A 20,003-nucleotide genomic window follows, 5' to 3' on the forward strand; every position below is an offset into this window, starting at 1 on the left:
AATTTCTCCTAGTGTATCTTCAACACCTGAGATTCTCTCTTCCATCTCTTGTATTCTGCTGGTTATGCTTGCATCTGCAGTACCTGACCATTTGCCTAGCTTTTCTATTTCCAGCTTTCCTTCAGATTGTGTTTTTGTTTTATTGTCTCTATTTCAGTTTTCAGCCCTTGAACTGTTTGAATTGTTTCTTGCAATTTTTGCTTTGTCTTTCAGTCCATTTTTTGCATTTTTGGATTTTTGGGGTTGTTTTTTTCTTCCATTTCTTGCATTTTTTGGTTTGTTTTTTCTTCCATTTCTTGCATTTTTTGGTTTCTTTTTTCTTATATTTCTTGCATTTTTGGGTTTGTTTTTTCTTTCATTTCTTTGAGGGATATTCCCATGTCCTCTTTTATGGCCTCTATCATTTTCATGAAGTTTCTTTTAAGGTCATTCTCTTCTGCTTCATTTGCATTTTAATGCTGGAGTCTTGTTGGTGTAGTATCTCTAGAATCTGGTGGTGTTATATTTGTTTTTCTGTTGCTAAGTGGATTTTTGTATTGTCTCCTTCCCATCCTTTCTTCCAGTGGGTGCAGAAAGAGCCTCTTCCTGGCTTGTCTTTAGGGAACCAGAGTTCCCTTTTGGTGGGTGCAAGCAAGTTCAATACTCTGGTTGTTCTCCTCTTCCTGGTCCTAGTCCTGGTCCCATGGGTGGAGTAGAAGACTGGGGACCTGGGGTGCATAGGCTGCAGCTGGGAGTGAACACTCACTGGCAGTCCCCAGGCCCTGGTCCCCTTGGTGAAAAAGAAGATCAGGAATCTGGGTGTGTAGGTTCCTGTGGGAAGGTGAGGCTATGTATCAGTCCTCAGGCAGTTCCCAGGCAAGGGAAAGCAGCCTGGATACAGGGCCTGCTTGACCTGCTCCCATTGGTTGGAAAGAAGACCAGGAATCTGGGGTGTATAGGCTCCTGCTGGGAGGGGAAGTTCTGTGGCAGTCCCCAGGCAGTTCCCAGGCACTGGAAGGCAGGCCCTGGATTCAGGGCTCAGTTGACATTGTCACTTTGGTCGAAAAGAATACTAGGAATCTGGGGTTCATAGGCTCTTGCCGGGAGGGGAGATCAATTGGTCTCATGGTTAGATAAGACCAGGAAACTGGGGTGCACAGGCTCCCACCAGGAGGGGAGGCTCTGTGGCAGTCCTCAAGCAATCCCCAGGCACTGGGCCAGCTTGACATTTTTAACGACATAGATGCAATATACTTTTAAAATATCACAATAAATGGAGCCAAGATCTGTTTTTCAGCATCTTTTGCTATGTACATACATGTACTAACATTTTAATTACACTAAAAATGTGACAGTGTTAAGAGACTAGTTCCCAACTAAACACTGCAAAGCACTGGGGAATTTCTATGCATGTACTAGTGTCATGAATAATCCAAGTTCTGTAAAATCAGCAGTGTTTCTGGGTAGGATACTTAAGTGTGGTTTAGGAGACTGTGACTTGTACTGAGGACCTTTAGGACTTCATGATGCACATATTAGGCCACAGAAAGACAATTGAAGATCATTTGAAGAAAAAAAATTATCAAATTGTCCTAAAAATTTTAGTAATGTAGCATAGGACTCCTCTAAATCTGTTAACATGAAATCATTCCATACCACATTACCAAAGTTGCTGTTGAGTCCTTGAAGCAAGTACATAAAGGTAGCAATATTGTCAGAAAGGTGCTGTGGTGGTTAATGTTGTCAGTGTGATGAGATTTAAAATCACTATGGAAACAAGCCACTGTGTTTATTATGTGTAAGTTTATAGATTAGGTTAATTAAGGTTGTAATACCCAACCTAACTAATGAGTAACCCCATTCCATGGGGTCTTGAATGAAAAGAAAAGGGTGGACATCTTCTGAGTACCAGCATTCTGCTCTTTCCCTTTTACAGTTATTAAGCTGCCTCATTCCCTTGTTTCCATGACTTGTCCACATTATAAACTGTACTCTTCCAACATGAGCCAAAATAACCCCTTCCTTCTTTTGCCTGCTTTGGTCAGTCATTTTTCTGCAACAACAAGAAAAATAATTATTAATGTTGCCATACTTAAAGGAGACAAGATGTGGAGATGGTAGGGAAAGGTTCAAGATATGTTCTAAGCAGAGGCCTGCATATAGAAACCATCTCAGGCATCAGAGAACTCTCTTAGCTAGCTGAATGATACAGTGTTTCATGGTATTAAACCTAGAAGGAATAAAAGGGAGGGGGTGTCTATATTGTCTAAGGATGAAGAGGTTTCCCTGGTTCATAAAGCAACACAGAATTATTTTATAGGTGTGAGAATACTGAAGCCTACAATTAAGAAAATGGAATCACATCAGAACTTTCAGACTATGTATGAGATGAGGAAAATCACCGAAGGCCAAGGAAGAGAATTTACTAGATTTTTGTTGTTGTTGTTGTTGTTGGTTTTTGACACAGGGTTTCTCTGTGTAGCTTTGGAGGCTGTCCTGGAACTCACTCTGTAGACCAGCCTGGCCTTGAATTTACAGAGATCCACCTGCCTCTCCCTTCTGAGTGATGGGATTAAAGGCGTGTGCCACCACCCAGTTGGAGAGATGGCTCAGCCATTAAGGCTAGGCTCACAACCAAAAACTTACTGATATTTCATTAGCACCTAAATATAAGTTTCAAAAATAGGGAACTGAATATGCTATCTCCATTATAAGACCATGAACTCAAAGGATACAGTGCATCATTTTGACTTGGCATTTTTCCCAGGGGACATTGCTACGTCCATGTCCAGTGAACAGTGACACCGTCTGTCTATTCTCTGACCTGCCATGCTACTTGATGGAGCATATTCTAAATATTGGCTCATTTACCTCTAACTGCATCTCCCCCACCTTTATCTCAAGGAAGGCAGCAATTGAAAAAACAAAAAAAGGAAAACCTTTTCGTGTCTGCCTTCATGCCTGTGTGGATTTCTTAGAGTGCTTTTTATTGGAGAAATTCATTTGACTAAAAGAAGAAAGACAAGACACAATGAAGTGTATAGTTGTGACAAGTAAATTGAAGCTATTATATTTTCTATTCCCTTAGTATAGTCCCTGCATTAATAGATATGTGACCTTGAAAATTGGGGCCTGGTTTCTTCTGTTGCTCATTACTGTTGCGAAAGCTTTCCCATCAATCATATTTATTCAGGAATGGACCTTGGAAAGGCATTTTAATCAGCGCTCTGGCGATATTTTTTTTTTATTTGTTAATTTACTTCATTTGCCCCTCCCTATGTTGTTTGTTTTTGTAGAATGTATATTTTTGTTTTAAAGTGGAAAAAAATCACCAAATGTTGAAGAGACACCTTCTCTCAATTCTGACAGTTATCAACTTCTGATTTTAACATTGTGTTTCATTTGTTTGTTTCTTGTTCATTTCTAGTATGTACCTTCAAGTGAAATATTTTAGAGTATCTCCTTTGCATACCTAAGATCTATTTTGTATTTAACATGTCTGTTACTCGATTACATAGTATATTTAAGGTTTATTGTTACTCTTTTCTAAATACAAATGTAATAAAATTATGTGGTAAAAACACAAAGCTATAGAAATTAATAAAGGATGGGTAAGTCATGAAGGAAAAAAGACAAGTAACTAACCACGTTTGTGTAGATACACACACAATATTTTCATGCTGGCCTACAAATACCTGTGGATACCCAAGTTCCCTATACCAATAAACTTGAAAGACAGAGGTCAAGCAAATGTATAGTGAAATATTTTTTTCTTCTTCTCTTGACAGATATGTTTAAATCATGATCTTTAATGCCAGGTCCAATTATAGAAGTCTCAGGATCTTGAAAGCATTTTCATCTAGATAGAACAATGTGGAGAGTGCTCTTTCCTTTTCCTGACCCTTGTAGTGGGCTTTTCTACATGGGGCTTCACTTGAATACATGTCCCAATTTTCCAAGTCCTCAAGGCCTGTTTCCTATCTGTAGCTAGTTCACACTTAGTGATCCAGTCACACTTAAAAAGGCAGATTCAGGAATGATACCAGAAACCTGTAATCAGGGATTCTTGAATCCTTAATAACTCAAGCATTATTTGGTGGAGGGATAGAGACTTCAGATAAACACATGTCTTTGACTTAAAAGGAAGAGCAGAGCCAAAATTAGGGTCCATTTTTTCAGATAGGTCCCAATATATGTTGATGATGGATATCATTCCTTGAAGATTGTGGAGGGCTGGTGAATTTTGTTTGCATTTAAGGAAGTTTCAGATCACTAGTAAGTTTCTCTTGTGTGCTAATTCAAACTTCCCAAGCCCTAGAGAGCCTCATGTCTCAAATTCCTCACTACTGGGATTGCAGATGGGCTCTGCTGTCCTTTTTTTTTTTTTATTTTCCAGTTTAAATTTAGATAAGAAACAAGGTTGCTTCACAAGTCAGTTCCAGGTCCCTCTCCCATTCCCTCCCTTCCTCCCGTGCCCTCCCCCCCCCCCCCCGTTATCCCCTCATTTCTCCAGGGAGGGTGAGGCCCTCCATGGGGGTGTGCATAGTATGTCATTTCATATAGGGCAGGGCCTAGACCCTTCCCCAAGAGTTCAGGGTGAGAGTGCACCTCACATTGTTCTATGGGAGTCCAAAGTCCGTGTGTATACTTGGGATGGGTACTGATCTGCTGCCCAAGGCTCAGTAGATTCCCTAGGCCTCTTCACTGACACCCAGATTCAGGGGGTCTTGATCAGTCCCATGCTGGCTTCCCAGGCTAATGCCTGGGATTCAAGAGTTAACCTTTGTCTGCTCAGCTGTTTCTGGGGGTTAAACCAGCCCAGTCTTGATCCCTTTGATCATCAGTCCTCCCTCTCTGTTACTGGCTTTCTTGAGTTCTCTGCTGTCCTTTTTTTTTTGTTGTTTAGATTCTGAAAATCAAACTCATCATCATAATCTGAATGACAAGCATTTTACATCTTGATCTATTTCCTCAGCCCTTCTTTCTAAATTTCATGCATTACTAGTATGTTTAAGCTGTCTGTCTTTGAGTTTCTATTGATGCTGTGAAATACCATGGCCAAAATAAGTTGGGGAGGAAAGAGTTTATTTGGCTTACACTTCCCTATCACAGCTCATCATCAAAGGATGTTAGGACAGGAACTCAAACATGGCAATGACCTGGAAGCAGAAGCTGGTGCACAGACCATGAAGGAGAGCTGCTTACTGGCTTGTTCCTTAACCTGCTCGGCCTGCTCTCTTATTGAACCCAAGACCACCAGCTGAGGGATGGCATCACCCAAAATGGGCTGGGCTCTCAAATGCCCTAAAGCAATATTTTTTGTTTGTTTGTTTTTCAATACATCCTGACTGCAGTTTCCACCACTCCATTTTCCCCATGCCCCACCACTTCCCCTCTCCATAGATCCATTCCTCCTTTCTTTTCCCTTTAGAAAGGAGCATGCCTCCCAGGAATATCCATAAAACTTCAAATAACAAGATTGGATAAGACAAGGTAGGCAATGACCCTCATACCAAGGCCGGGTGAGGCAACTCAGTAGGAAGAAATGGTTCACAAGGGAAGACAAAAGACTCAGAGATACCCCTAGTCCCACAGTTTGGTGTCTCAAAGATATCAAGCTAACAACCTTAGCATACATACAGAGGACCTAGCACAGACCCACACACACTCCATAACTGCTGCTGCAGTCTCTGTGCTCTCCTATAGGCCCTACTTAGTTGAAGAACATGGATGCAGTTTTCCTGGTATCCTTGAATCCTGTGTCTCCTCCATTTTTCCTCCCCCTCTTCTATGGGGTTCCTCAAGCTCCAAGGGGGAGAGACCCAATGGAGTTGTTCAATTTGGTCTCCCTACCTAATGTTTGGCCATGAGTCTTTTGCATCTGCTGCTATCAGCTACCTAGGTGGTACCCTCTTCAAGGAATATTGGGGTAGGCAATGGTCTATATCATTAGGAACAATTTATTGATTTTTTAAAATCATAGATCTCTGGGATATCCAGTCTCTGATTTCTGGTCATCCAGGCACTGCCAAGAATTGGCTACCTCTAGTGGTTGTAAAGCTTAAGTTAGACCAGGCATTGGTTGGGCCCCCACAGGTTCTTTGCCCCCGTTGCCACAGTGAATCTTTCAAGTGAGATAAACTATAGATGGAGGGTTTCATGAAAGTTGTGTGCTCAGTCTCAGTATTTACAGAGGATGATATGTTCAGGCTCCAAATCCTCCGATGCTAGTGTCACCCTCATAGAATCCTAAGAGTTTCTACTAAATAAAGTTTCCACATCACTCCCCCCATCACAATGCCCTTCAATTCCAGCACTCTCTCCCAGTTTGTCCTACAGCTAGACCTTATGGAGTCATTTTCTCAGTTGAGGTCCCCCTCTTTCAGATAACTCTAGCTGTGTCAAGCTGATATAACACTAGCCAGAAGAATGTTTATGTTTTTTTATGTGATTGAAAAGTCACCGTTAAGATGAAAATGTCTGTAGATGTAGGAAGCATTTTGGAGGTGGCATGAGGTCACAGAGAGAACTGAGCATAATGAAATTGGAACACAAGAAGAAAAATAGAAAAGACTAGGAGATGGGAAGCTGGTAGCCACCTCAGCACAGCATAGGACAGGTAAAGGGATGTATTTTATAATATGATATATTTTATAATATTGTCTCAGCAATTTAAAGCAGAGTTCAAATATAAAATATGTTATTGCTACGAAGTTGTGTGGTCGCTGGGTTGTTTTTTCAATGAAATGGAGATGAAACATTCAGGTGAGTTGGGGAACTATCAGAGAAATAAAATGTCCGAGTAAAGTTGTAAGGATGTGAAAAAATTTTGAAAATATCTACATCAAAGAAGAAGGCCAGGGCAGCTTGAGAACTACCCAGGTTTGTTAGACCCAATCAATTACTCAGCTAGATTTACCGTGTAAAGCTGAAGTTCAAGCAGACAGCTGGAGTTTTCTCAAAGACAACACAGTAGTAATGAAGCAGCCATGGATCTCACAGGGCAAGTGCTGAGTACAGGAGCAGTGTGGTAGCAACCAGTGAAACTGACACAAGTCAGCAACAATGCAAAGAGGCTCTAAGTATGGACAAATGAAGGTAAGACAATGGGTCAAGACTGCTAAACTGGATGTAATTCTAATTTATGAATAGAGAAAAATAATTCATCAATGAAGTAAGCAAGAGAGGAAAGTAACAAACATTTGTATTGCTGTTTGTCTCATAGGTATTACTTCCTTACTAACTATTCAAGCTTCCCTAAATCACTTTACAACATCCACATCCTACTAGGAATGACACATAGTGCACTCTAGAAAACCACACATTATCAGTCAACATTGCAAGTGGATTGCAGCCATATTTCTACAGTCTGAGAGCCAGTCTCTTAAGAGGCCAACTTGAGAGATTCTTTTTTCTTCTGTATTACCAAAGACAAGGGCTGAAGCATTTCCTCAGCTTATATTTTTCCCCTAAAGAAGAATAATGTTGGTGCAATTAAAAAGCTATACTATAAATTAACTGACCTGTCTCCATTAACTCTCCTTCCCAAGGGAACTGAGGCATCTGGGTGATTATTAAACTATAAATGGACCTGCTTAATGCCTTCATCCCCCACAATTGTATCTTAATCGTGATCATTTTGTGGTCCTTGGAAGTGGTTTTCAAGCAATCTTTGAACCTTGCAGTTTGAGGATGACTTAAATATCACTAAATCATAGGCGTATTTTCATGCATTATTGATTTTCTATTGTCATTTACTACTTCATTATGTTTGGGGAGTTTATTATTTATAATACCAACTATACCACTCAACAAGGTTGCCACAAATCAGCCCTGTGCCTCTCCAAGTAGCTGTCACAATTCTTTATGACCACCCAGGGAGCTTACATGGCCAAAACACATTCCTAACTTAATTTCAAAGTGCATCACAGATAAAACACAATAATTTCAGGGACCCAAAGTACCATACAGTGAACACATGCCCTTAGCCATTGTAATAATGCATTACGAAACCATAGGGTGCTGATATTCTGTTCTTTAAGTGCTGAGCCTATGAAGGGTGGGATCATTTTCGGCTGCATGTTTTAGAGAGGGGAAGACAACTTATTTTAAACACATTAAAGAATTAGAAATGATCTACAACATTCAACATCTAGCTAGGAAAGCCATGGATCTAGTGATATTAGCCAGGGAGAACAGATACCCTTTGGGATCAAAATAAATGTTCTCAGGTGGCTGAAGTATCAATATGTATAATAATGTACATATTTAGTTTTTGTCATCCAGAAAGAAGATCCTAATATATTTCATGCAACTTATCAGAGTAAACATGAGATAAAGGATTCTAATTCATAGTATGACAAATTGGGTTGTCTTTATCATGCGGTTCACTATCCCCAAAGCTCATGAGTGGCATTTTGTTATTGAAATGGTGTCTTGCTATGTTGGCTGAATAGTCTGACTTTGAATTCCTGAGATCCAGAAATCTTCCTATTTGAATTTCTCAAGTAGCTTGGACTATATGTGAACAATGCTACAGTTGTGTAAAAGTTGCTATTGTAGGGGTTGAGGACATTAAATATATTCATATTAGTAAGTCACATATGTTTTAATTTAATTATATACATTACTTAATTCCTATGGGGGGTGGAGTTCATGCATATGGGCCATGAAACTGCAGTCAATTTCTTCATTTAAGTAACATTCTCTTTCTTTAATTCTTCGTTAAAAAGAGCTTTTATTTATGGAAAATCATGAATAAATTCTTTTTTGTTAATTCTGTTTTATTAGTGAACTGGAAATCTAGACAATTCTGCAGGCCAGGGAGGCATCATCACCAGCTCCAGTACCACCCTGGCGCTTCTTGGCATTCTTCCCCTTCACGCAGCCTTGCGTCCCCCACCATAAGAACGGATGGAAAAATGAATGTGCTTTTGGGAATCAAAGCAGCCAATGAAGGACTGGATAACCTGCTTGTGGACCCTGATATGACGCTGGTGGATAAGCACACAGGCCCAGTTTAAATACCTGGATCTGCAACTGCCTCTCCAAGAAATCCTCATTCTTCAGGCCCAGAATATAATCCAGCTTCATCTTGCCCTCATCTAGTACCACAATGAGAACAAGTGGCGCCTCAGCAGAGCATTGCCTTCAAAAAGACACCATGGGTCCATTTCGTTCAGTGTCAGCAGCTCCCAGGCAGCCTTGCAGATCTTGGCCAGGATAAATTTGACCCTCCACACCTCACATTTGTTCTGGAGCCCATATTCTCCGATCAGCTTCAGTTCCTCATCAAGACACAACTTCTCGAAGGATATCTGTGAAGTCACGTAAATTTTGCGACAATCTCAACTTCTGGCAACCGGCATGTTGGCGTCTCAGGGCCCGCCACGTGCCTACGAACTCACACGTGTGAGAAAGAGCACGGATACATTCTTACAATAAGTAATTAACAAATGCTTTTCTTATGACATTAGGATTCACAGCCAGAACTTGCACATGCTAAGCAGAATTGTTCCACCCATCTGTGTCATCCATCTTAGAACACAACATTCACCATTGAATACCTGTTAATTCTTTAAAGCAATATTTCTGCTTTCCATCATGGCTATTTTGCTCTTTTGTTGTTTTCATAATCATTATTAAATGGGGGTGGGTATGAAGATTCATAAAACATAATGAGAAGAGAGTAAACTGCAATCTCGAAACTTTTATTAAATACTGAAGATGATGAAGATTTTGTTCAGAATACAAGTAGTATTTTAAATAACCAAATGAAAGTAAATAAACTTTGTTTTTCAGAAAATTAGTGTAACTTTATGCATTTATATGTGTGCATGTGTCTGTGTGGGTTTGTGTCTGTATGTATCTGTGGAAGGGGAGTGAGAGAGGAAGGAAGATGGGAAGAGAGACTTGTGTTAAAGTGATTATATTTTCAGGGTTGTCAATCATTTGAGGAAGTCTTTACATGTAAGGTAAAGTCATGCACACAGGAATCAATCCCATTAGATAAGAAGTCATGAGAAGAAAGATGTAAAATAGAAGAGAACAAAAACAAGCTGGAATCACTAGCATGTGGGTTGCTATGAACATATCCTGAAACCGTAATCAGTTGTCCCGGGTTTCCTGTACCTTTATTACATTTGGCAACACAGAGAACTCTGTCATAGAACTTGAAGACGTAGATGAAAACAGCCTTCAAAGATATTGGTGCTTCAAAACGATATTGCATGTCAGTATATCAATGATAAAACACATGGGCTTCCATTCTATCAGTTAAACATCCCAAAGGCTTTCCCTGTGTTCTACTCAAAATGAACACATACAATAATAGGTTTTTGAGATATAAAAAAATAGACATTGATCTAAATATCATTGCAACTCAAATAAAGAATGTGATGTAACATTACAATTATAACAGCAGGGCCTTGTTATTATTGCAATTTGGATGGGCCTATAGTATACATTTATCAAGAATAACAAGATGATAATTTCAAAGCTACCCGCAGAAAACCTAGATTTATGTCATTATTTCTCCTGAATTACTTGGTCGAAATACATAGGCACCTTGTCCTCAAAAATCAGCCTCTGAGGGTCTGAAAACTACAACTGTTTTAGGTAATCAGTGGTGTTAGAAATACTCCCCCTGTGAATACATAGACCTAATAACAAAGTCCTTAAATACTTAGCATTCTGAGCATCTAGATTCCTTCTAAGTGTAGGAGAATCTGTCTATGTACCTTTCATTATCTTCAAAACACAGACAAGAAAACCACGGCATATCATGGTTAAAGAAAGTCTAAATCACAGCTTCAAGACAAGAGAAAATGTCCCTCGACCCTAGGACTTGAGCTCTTTGGTAGCAGTTCTCAATATTCCTATGCACGAATTCAAAAACCAAACAAACAAATAAAAATTCCATCTGTTTCATACAAGTTAATACATCAATAAACCTTGAGTCAATTTGGTAGCAAATATAAAAAAATATTTTCAGTATCAGAAATATATGACTGGTGGGCTAGGAATATATATTAGAATTACTTGCCTTGAATAAATAAGGTCCTGCACTTCTCAGAAACACACACACACAGACACACACACACACACACACATGCACAAGCGTGCGCATGCACACGTGTGCATAGGGTGGGGGGAGTGTACAAAATAAAGTTTGGTAGGATTATCATTTGTATGTTTTTATAGTAGGAAAAAGCATGTCTTGATTGGTGAAAAATTAAACACAAAAGTCTCAGAGAAGTATTTATAATTTAAGGCAAAGAGAATGTGTATGGCAGAGGAAGAAGCCAGTTATGGGATAGATAACAGAGGCAAAGGATAAATGTTGAGCAAAAGTTATCAGTCTCTGGAGACAGTAATAAGCAGTATATTGGGACCTGACTCTAGAGCCTAGGATGTCTATTGTGTTTTCTACAGAAGAGTAAAAATGAAGAACAAGAGAAGGACTTCAGATGTTGTAGTTTTGACCTTGGACTTTCAGCAGTACAAAGAGAAAGCATATGAGATACTTTGGTAATGATGAGAACCACCTGAAGGATGATGAAGAAAGATACTTGGTCAAAGGTTAAGGATGGTGAAAGTATTTTGTCACAACTGAGGACCATTGAGTCCTGTCTGAGAACACAACCTGCTTCTTTGTTCTCTTGGAAATTTATTGTGAATTGAAATTCATCTGACTTATAAGAGTTATAGGAACATATAATTATGACTTCTGTTATTCTACATAATATCTTGATTTTCCTGAATTACACTATATCAGCTGTGTTGGTTCACTATTGAAACAGTCACAAAAATATTCTTCTAATTGATAGAAATCTATTTTCATCACATCCTCAGAATATTTTGTCTGTTTTTATTTTTGCTTTTAATTTTTGTTGTTTTTTCATTAATCTACAGTGACTTTGCTTAAAGAGGAAATCCATACTGCTTCCTGATTGGTTTTGGAGTTTGGTTTTGTGATCTGTGATAACTCTGAGGAGGTCATTATTATTTTTATCACCACTCTATATATGTTTCTAGAGAAATAAAATAAAATAATACTGCCATATTTGTTCTAGGGAATTTAAAAATATACATTCTTTGACTTATAGCCTTGCTTTTAGAAATTTAGTTGGGTTATCTGAGTATATAATACTTAAGAAACTACCAGTTTAAGACTACAATTTTTATCAGACAAAAACACAGTCAACTCCTCCATTCCCTTGATATTCCATAAGACTTGCCTCCTCCAAACATCAGAGAGCATATTCTCTTGATCTCCTCTGCTGACACTACATCCTTCAGCATCTCCTTTTGAAATAGGTATTCCTCCTGCCTCTGACCCTTGTCCGTTTTTCTTCTTTTCTTTGTAATTTTATATATGTGTGGAATAGCTACAGGCTCTCTGGTGATTTCACCAGTCACATCTCAGTCGATGGCTGGGGAGTTGAAAAATCAAGATAGTCAAGGAGCATTACAGTGAGAAGTGCCAAGCTTGCTCGTACAAGGTCAGGGGTCTTTACTCTGCAGACACATCAAACTCTATTTCTTCTGAATTCTACTCTTTTATTCCCCCCTGGAAATGGAAAATTCCCCTTTTTAAAGTCCTGCATATCTTTTATCCAAGAGTACCTGGCAATCTATATTTGTCAGTTTGGGTTTGGAGAGCTGATCACAGAGCAGTAAGATGTCAAATGAATCCAGATAAAGTGAACTTTGCTTGAAGATGTAAAAGGAAAATTTAGTTGTAAGTAATTAATTTGGTGACAAGATATTTGAATCCCAAGATCAATGTTAAGATTTCTAGGATTAGAGGCCATCTTTGATTGACACAGGAATTTTGTGGCCACCAAAACCAAAACCTGGCTGTTTCACTGAAGAGGATTTCATTGTAACAGTGCATTTATGTTGTAGTGAGGCTTATGAGGACATCTATGTTGCTTTTCTAAAGCACAGATTGAAAATATTATTCCAATATTTATTCCACAGTAATCAGCATAAAAGTTAAATTTTTGATTCACTTACTGTATTAGTTACTTTTCTCATGTAACAACATGCCTGACAAAATGACTTAAGGATAGAAAGAAGGATTTATGTGGGGTGGGTGCAAGTACTGATATAAGAATAAGTTCAATTACCTTTACCTTTGAAGAAATCAGAACTGAGAAGTGATTCAATGCATGATAGAGAGCCATGAGGAAAGAGAAAAAACATGTAGGTATGAGAGCACAGAGACCCTAGTTGTAAAGCTGAGGAACCAGCATTGGACTGAACCAAGACCTCTGAATATGGGTGCTAGCTAGGGGCCCTAGGAAGTCTATGGAACCTCTAAGAGTGGAGCCAGTGTTTATCCCTAGTGCACAAATGGATTTTGGGAGCTCATTCCCTATGAAAGGATACTATTACAGCCCAGATACAGGAAAGAGGGACTAGGCCCTCCCCCAAACTGTGTGCCAGACATTAATGATCCCCATGGATGGCCTCACTGTCCTTGGGAAGTGAGAGGTGGTGGATTGGGGACATCAGTGGGGAGCATGGAAGGATAGAGGGCGAGGGAATGGAGGGATTGCTATGTAAAATAAGATTGTTCCTAAAATAAAATTAAAAACAAAATAAATTACATAGTTATTCATGGTGAAGGCGATAGGAGCATGGACATAGTTGGACCATGATGTGCCCATGGTCAGAGAGCAGTTGAAGATGGACATTGATGCTCCTCTTTCTTCCTCTCTTTTATTTAATTCAGATACCAGTCAGCCCATGAAGCTGCCTGCTCACATGTTAGACAATCTTATCTTCCTGTATATCTTACTAAATTTCAAATAAATTCTAAAGACAAATCACATTAAGTATCAAAGGATCAAGTGGAAAGTCCCAGTGTAGATGCAGGTACTAGCTATAGCCCAATGGTGGATAATTAAGCTAAGTCTCTGTCTTAGCTGGGGTTTCTATTGCAGTGACAAAACATCATGAACAAAGCAAGTTGTGGAGAATTGGATCTTTTTGGTTTACACTTCTATATTGGTGCTCACTATTGAAAGAAGTGAGGGCAAGAACTCAAACAGGGTAAGATCTTGGAGGCAGGAGCTGATGCAGAAGCCATGGAAAGAAGCTGCTTACTGGACTGATTACCATGGCTTGCTCAGCCTCCTTTCTTATAAAACCCAGTACCACCATCCCAGAGATGGAACCACCGACAATGGGCTGGGCTGGTACCTTCTCCACTGATTATTAATTGAGAAAATGCTTTACACCTGGATCTCATGGAAGCATTTCCTCAACTGAGGCTCCTTCCCCTGATGACTTTAGCTTGTTTCATGTTGACACAAAACCAGCCAACAAAGTCCGCCAAAGTCATCAGAAGCTTTTATGGGTTACTATACTAAGGTGTTGAAAACAAAAATGGGACACAGAGGACAAAGAACTAATAAAAGAATATAAGTCACTGAGAATGAGGGCAAGTGATGACAGATTTTGGTCATGAGAAAATGAACACAAAATGCCAAAATCCTCATTATAATCAAGGTGCAAACTGATGATTGTGATACAGAAGTAAAGCAAGAAACAAGGCTGAAGTCAAAACATACTATAAGCAAGCTGGTTGTCATGGTAAATATGAGAACATCATTTAAGCATAAATGCATGAAGAGTAAGAAAGTGCTAGAAGCTAAATCTTTTCATGTCCAAAGATGGAATATTGTAGGAGTAGGTCATAAGTTGAAAGATGCCAGGGATTGACGTCTGTCAGGAAATAACAGCAATGACAATTTCATGAAAGTTTTACCATTGTGGTGTGCCAGGCAGTGACATATTGTATATGGTTCATATACTACCTCATCCTTTTATGTATATTGGATTCTCATCATAGCTTAAGGACTCACAGATGTTGTCAAGGTAGTGATGCATCTACGAGTTGGCTAACATGTCATCATCCTGATATAAGACTCTTATAATGACCCCAAATGAAATGCACTCACAAGAAAATATCCTTAGAGCACCATAAAATTTATCAGGCAAGAATAACCAGCAAATACACACAGTCTTGCCAATGACATAATTAGAATTTAGACTCATCCTAGGTAAATTTAGACAGACACCTTTAATCTCCACACTACGTTCAGGAAACGTGTTTGAGTTGGGTGGAGGAAAACATACTTCTAGACATTGAAAAGAGTTGACTTAGTTGCTTTTCTATTGCTATGATGAAACACCATGACAATTCCAGAGAGATGTGCCTATCAACAGCACGACAGGAAATTATAGAAACTCACAGACAATTGGAACATCAAGCTTAAGATTCAGATGTTAAACCTCAAGCAGAAAGAGAAAACTGAGGATGGTTGGAGTATGAAACTTCCAAACACATCACAGTGACACAGTTTCTTTCACCAGGCATTATCTCCTAAAAGCTCCCCCAAACAATGCCACCAAGTAGGAACCAAGCATTCAAACACCTGAGACTATGGGGACACCTCAAACCACCAAAAAGATACTTTACATGTTTTAAGTATGTATTTTTATTTATTTATTGAGAATTTTAAACATTTGTACCACTTCAGAACTCAGAAATTTTTCTCCTTAATACAAGACTTATTCTTGTACCATGGCTAAAGATAACAAGCTAGTTTCTCTGTGATTCCAAAGACACACCTTTGATTTTCATAATTGACTGCATGTGTAAGTGACTGCCTTGATGAAACCTCTAAATAAGACTAATCCACCTACTCTTTGTGTATGTGAATTCATTTCACTTGAGTTAGTGTGTGCACTGTCCGGATCTCAGGCTCTAGTTAATGATCTGGCAGTCTCTTCCTAATGTGGTCTTTTAGGATTATTGTTCTCTACATTTATCCCATAATTATGTTCTATGATGAAAAATTGATTGTGCTGGTCTTTAAAAATACTAAAAGATATTTGGTAAATCATCTATCAAAGATAAAAAGCTGAATGAGGCTGTAATTAAGAGTGATGCATCTAAATATTCCATTGCCCCTAAGAATCTTTGAGGCATTCTTTTTCTTCTGATAATTTAACTTTGTCAGCATTACATTGTAGCAGTAGCAAGAATAATAATAATATCAAAATAAAGAAAAGATAGCACTTAATTATAAAACACCTGAAACCGAACACTATCTGAAATTAACTGCCCCAGGGGTCCCAAGCAATTTAACTGAGCTACTGTTGATATTGGAAATTTAACCTTTTAACTGGTGATTGACAACCTGATTCTAAAGAATGTAGTATTTATAGATTCCATTACAAACTGCATTACCTCAATTCTCCAGCAGATAGAGGACAAGAAAGCAAGACTTCTGTGGTCATGAGGTGAAGCCTGGGAATCTGGCACTTAGCTTTATATGTGTACCAGCCTGAAAGGATACAAGTCCACCATGTGCGATTGCCAGCTGCCATATGAATGAGCTGCTTTGTTGATCCCTAGGATTTGCATGGATTTCCTTGGTGCCTTAGTATGAAGCAATTCCTTTTAAAATTACTAAGCTTGGAAATTTCTTTGAAATTTGACTATATCTCTCATTGTTCTGTTCTTGAAACTCCATTAAGAGATAATTTGACCTTGATATAGTTGTTAGTATTCAGGCATCTGCATTGGTCATTCCTTGGGGTTCTGACAGGATATGTCTTCAGGTGTAACCACAAAGACCAGCAACTGTGCACATTCACTAGTTCACTTTTAAAAGGACCCTGCCCACCTCCCATCTTTCTCTCTGTTCCTCCTCTTTTGGCTTCTCTGCCTGCTTCTCTCTGTTCCTTCTTCTTCTCTCTCTCCCTTTCTTCCTTTCTCTACCTTTCTCTCTCTCTCTCTCTCTCTCTCTCTCTCTCTCTCTCTCTCTCTCTCTCTCTCTCTCTCTGTCTCTCTCTCTCTGTCTGTCTGTCTCTCCCCTCTCTCTCTACCTCTCTCTTCTCTTCTGCTGTTCCTCAGAGCCAGTCTCTTCTCCCCCTTCCCCCTTTCCTATTCTCTTTCCTACAATAAAAATATCCTCCACACAAGCTGTATTGCATTGCATCTTTCTCTTGAATGACAGTTTTTTTTAATTACAACATTACGTAGTGAATTTGCACAGGTGGTGCTCTTAGTAGATGTAAGTGTGAGCATATCCTGTTAGAACCCTAAAAGCAGGTCGGTACAGATGCCTGAATATTAACAATAATATTCTATCTAAGACTGTAGTACCTGCTATTTACTACTGTGTATGGTCTCCAGGTGTCAGTGACAGTCTCAGAAGGGTCTATAAAATGCAATGCCACAAGGATTATCTTACAGTGCTGTGTCTCTGGGAACAGCTCTATGCCCATGTCCAAAGCTATGTAGTGGAATCTGTAGGCAACAAGTCATAAAGGGACTTCAGATAATCATGCCAGTGCTCTGCTGCTTAAGATCCAATTCCATGAGGACAAAAAGACTTTGGTGATGAATTTGTCCTACGTCAGGGACCTTTGTTAAAATTCTAAGTCTATGAGTTTGACACAAAGGATTAAAGCTGAAGAAGACTCCAAGACATAGGGACTCTGTGACTCAGAGGCTGTTAGAGCCAGGTAAGTTAGAAGATCAGCAAGGGCAAATGAGATACTACCAGTAACTTCCTTCTTCCATATCATGTTAAGAATTTCCCTGTGTCCTACTATAACAAGAAACTAATGAGAAAATAAACCCCATGTAGTAGTCCTACTATAACAGAAACTAATGAAAAAATAAACCCCATGTAATGTAGGTTAATATAACCAGGTGGATACATAATGAAGCCTTTTATTATGTATAGAAACTCCCTAAATGTGCTAGCTTGAAATTAAAAGGTAGTAATTACTATTAGAACTCATCACCTCTCTTGATTCTAGGAGTTATCTTTGTGGCCATTAGAACTCATGATGCTAAGATCATCTACTATGTATATTCCCTGGGTCTAAACTGGGGAGGCTGCCAGATGGGATTAAAAACAAAGCACTATGGACACTTAGAGTTGTACTAGTGTTATAGAGATAGAAACCTATGTGCTGAATCTGAGGGATAAGAGTAATTACTTAATTGAAGATCATAGAACCTTATTTCTAACTCTCATAGAAAAGATACAACTGTGTGTCCCATAGTACTAGAATACATTTTGAGGAATGTACTGTTCAGTGATGGTTATTTTTGTGTGACTATCAGGATTGTGTTAGCCTGACTTACATGGTGTAGGTCAGTGCCAGATGTAGCTTCTTGGTAGAATCCAGTGATATGGAAAATATAAAATAGCCAAAGTTGCCAATGGTTTAACAGAACACACTTACTCAGAGTGAACATTTTTCCTTTTCTGAGTAGCATGTATATAATCAAAGACAATAATCAGATGACATAGTAAATATTCAGGTTAGTAACATACAATTTCACCATCATTGCTAAGTGTGTATAGCACAAAATTACATGTGCCATACATCCATGACTACCAGCACTGTGACCTCATTTATGTCAATATGTGTGTGTTGTCCCATTGGGTGGGGTGTGGGGGGGCCTGGTGGGGAGGAGGGGAGGGAGAGGAAGCTGGAATTGACATGTGAAACAAACTTGTTTCTAACTTAAATATAAAAAGGAAAAATAAATAAATAAATAAATTTAAATTTCAAACGGTTATCACTGGAGACTGAGAGTTATAAAGCCAGGAAACCATCATCTGTTGGTTTATTCTATATCTAATACAATTTGACATATGTGGTTCACTTTTCAAAAGAAGAAAATCATTGTATTATAAACAGGAAAATCTCTCCCCCCGGAGTGATTTTGCAAGTCATTAACCCTAAACATTTCTCTTAGACAGATAATTTCTTTGAAATCAATTTTCATACATTGATAACTTGTCACTGATAGCTAATGGTTAACATTGCTGGTTATATTTAATGAGATGTAAAAGATACATATGACACCAAGGAAATGTGACCTATAATTTATGAAGACTACAGCCACTGAGTAATGAGACATCAGTATAAGAATAACTGCAGACCCCAAGAGAGTCTGTGTTATTGGGATTGTATTCAGTCCTATTTTCAATCTTCCTGTGCCTCTTTGATCTTCCCTCTACTTAATTTCTTAATCCATATTCATAAACATCCCTGTACTGTGTCATTCTATGAAATGTACAATGTTAGAAAAATTGATCTGCAAATATGCACAGGCATTCTTGTTTTTTCTTCACCATGGCAATTGCTGCTCAGGCATTGCAAAACTACATGGGATATTCTGCTGAGTTATGATTTTCTGCACAGGCAAGTGGCAGTCTGCAAATCACTGGTCCCTTGCAGCTACTGAGGAGACCCTGACTGCTGCCATCCCCATGATGGATGGACCCAAAGCAATCCACCCATGCTCACTGCAAACAGTTGAGGCTTCCAATTTCTATTCCTCATTTCCTCATCAATGTTTGTTTCTGGTGAACAAGTGCAGTGACAAGAGCTTTTGATTGCTGTTTGTTCTCTCTTGCAGTTTCTTTCTGACATCACAGCATATATATATATATATATATATATATAGAGAGAGAGAGAGAGAGAGAGAGAGCATTTATATCAATAGTAGCATAAAAATTGAGGCTCATCAATGTCCCTGCAGATAGAGATCAGGTAATTAGAGGGAAAGGTGTCTTTGTTATGTATTAATATTTTAGTAATAGCTGCTGGGTCGTGGTGGCGCATGCCTTTAATCCCAGCACTCGGGAGGCAGAGGCAGGTGGATCTCTGTGAGTTTGAGGCTGGGCTGGCCCGACAACCTCCAAAACAATACAGAGAAACCCTGTCTCATAAAACTAAAAAAATATTTTATTAATAGGTTAGAAAATGCAATAATAATTGAGTTCAATCCATTCCTCTCCAGTGATACAATATAAAATTGTATTTCAGAAGAACACATTACAATACTATTTATGAAGCTTCTGGAAATTAATCTTCAGATTGCATGTGCTATTTGCAATGAACAAGGAATTTTCTTTTTTAAATGAAATCATTTAATATAAAATATACAAACTTGCTTTCCTGGTGGGTACAGT

The 20,003-nt window shown here is 38.8% G+C and overlaps 1 pseudogene; it reads right to left on the reverse strand.

Annotated features, from left to right (window-relative positions):
• Window positions 1-8,781: 8,781 nt before the first annotated feature.
• On the reverse strand, window positions 8,782-9,347 carry LOC121133598 (annotated as a pseudogene).
• Between the last annotated feature and the right edge of the window lie 10,656 nt (window positions 9,348-20,003).

Source organism: Mesocricetus auratus, unplaced genomic scaffold (genome assembly GCF_017639785.1).
Source record: "Mesocricetus auratus isolate SY011 unplaced genomic scaffold, BCM_Maur_2.0 Super-Scaffold_100023, whole genome shotgun sequence".
Lineage (NCBI taxonomy): Eukaryota > Metazoa > Chordata > Mammalia > Rodentia > Cricetidae > Mesocricetus > Mesocricetus auratus.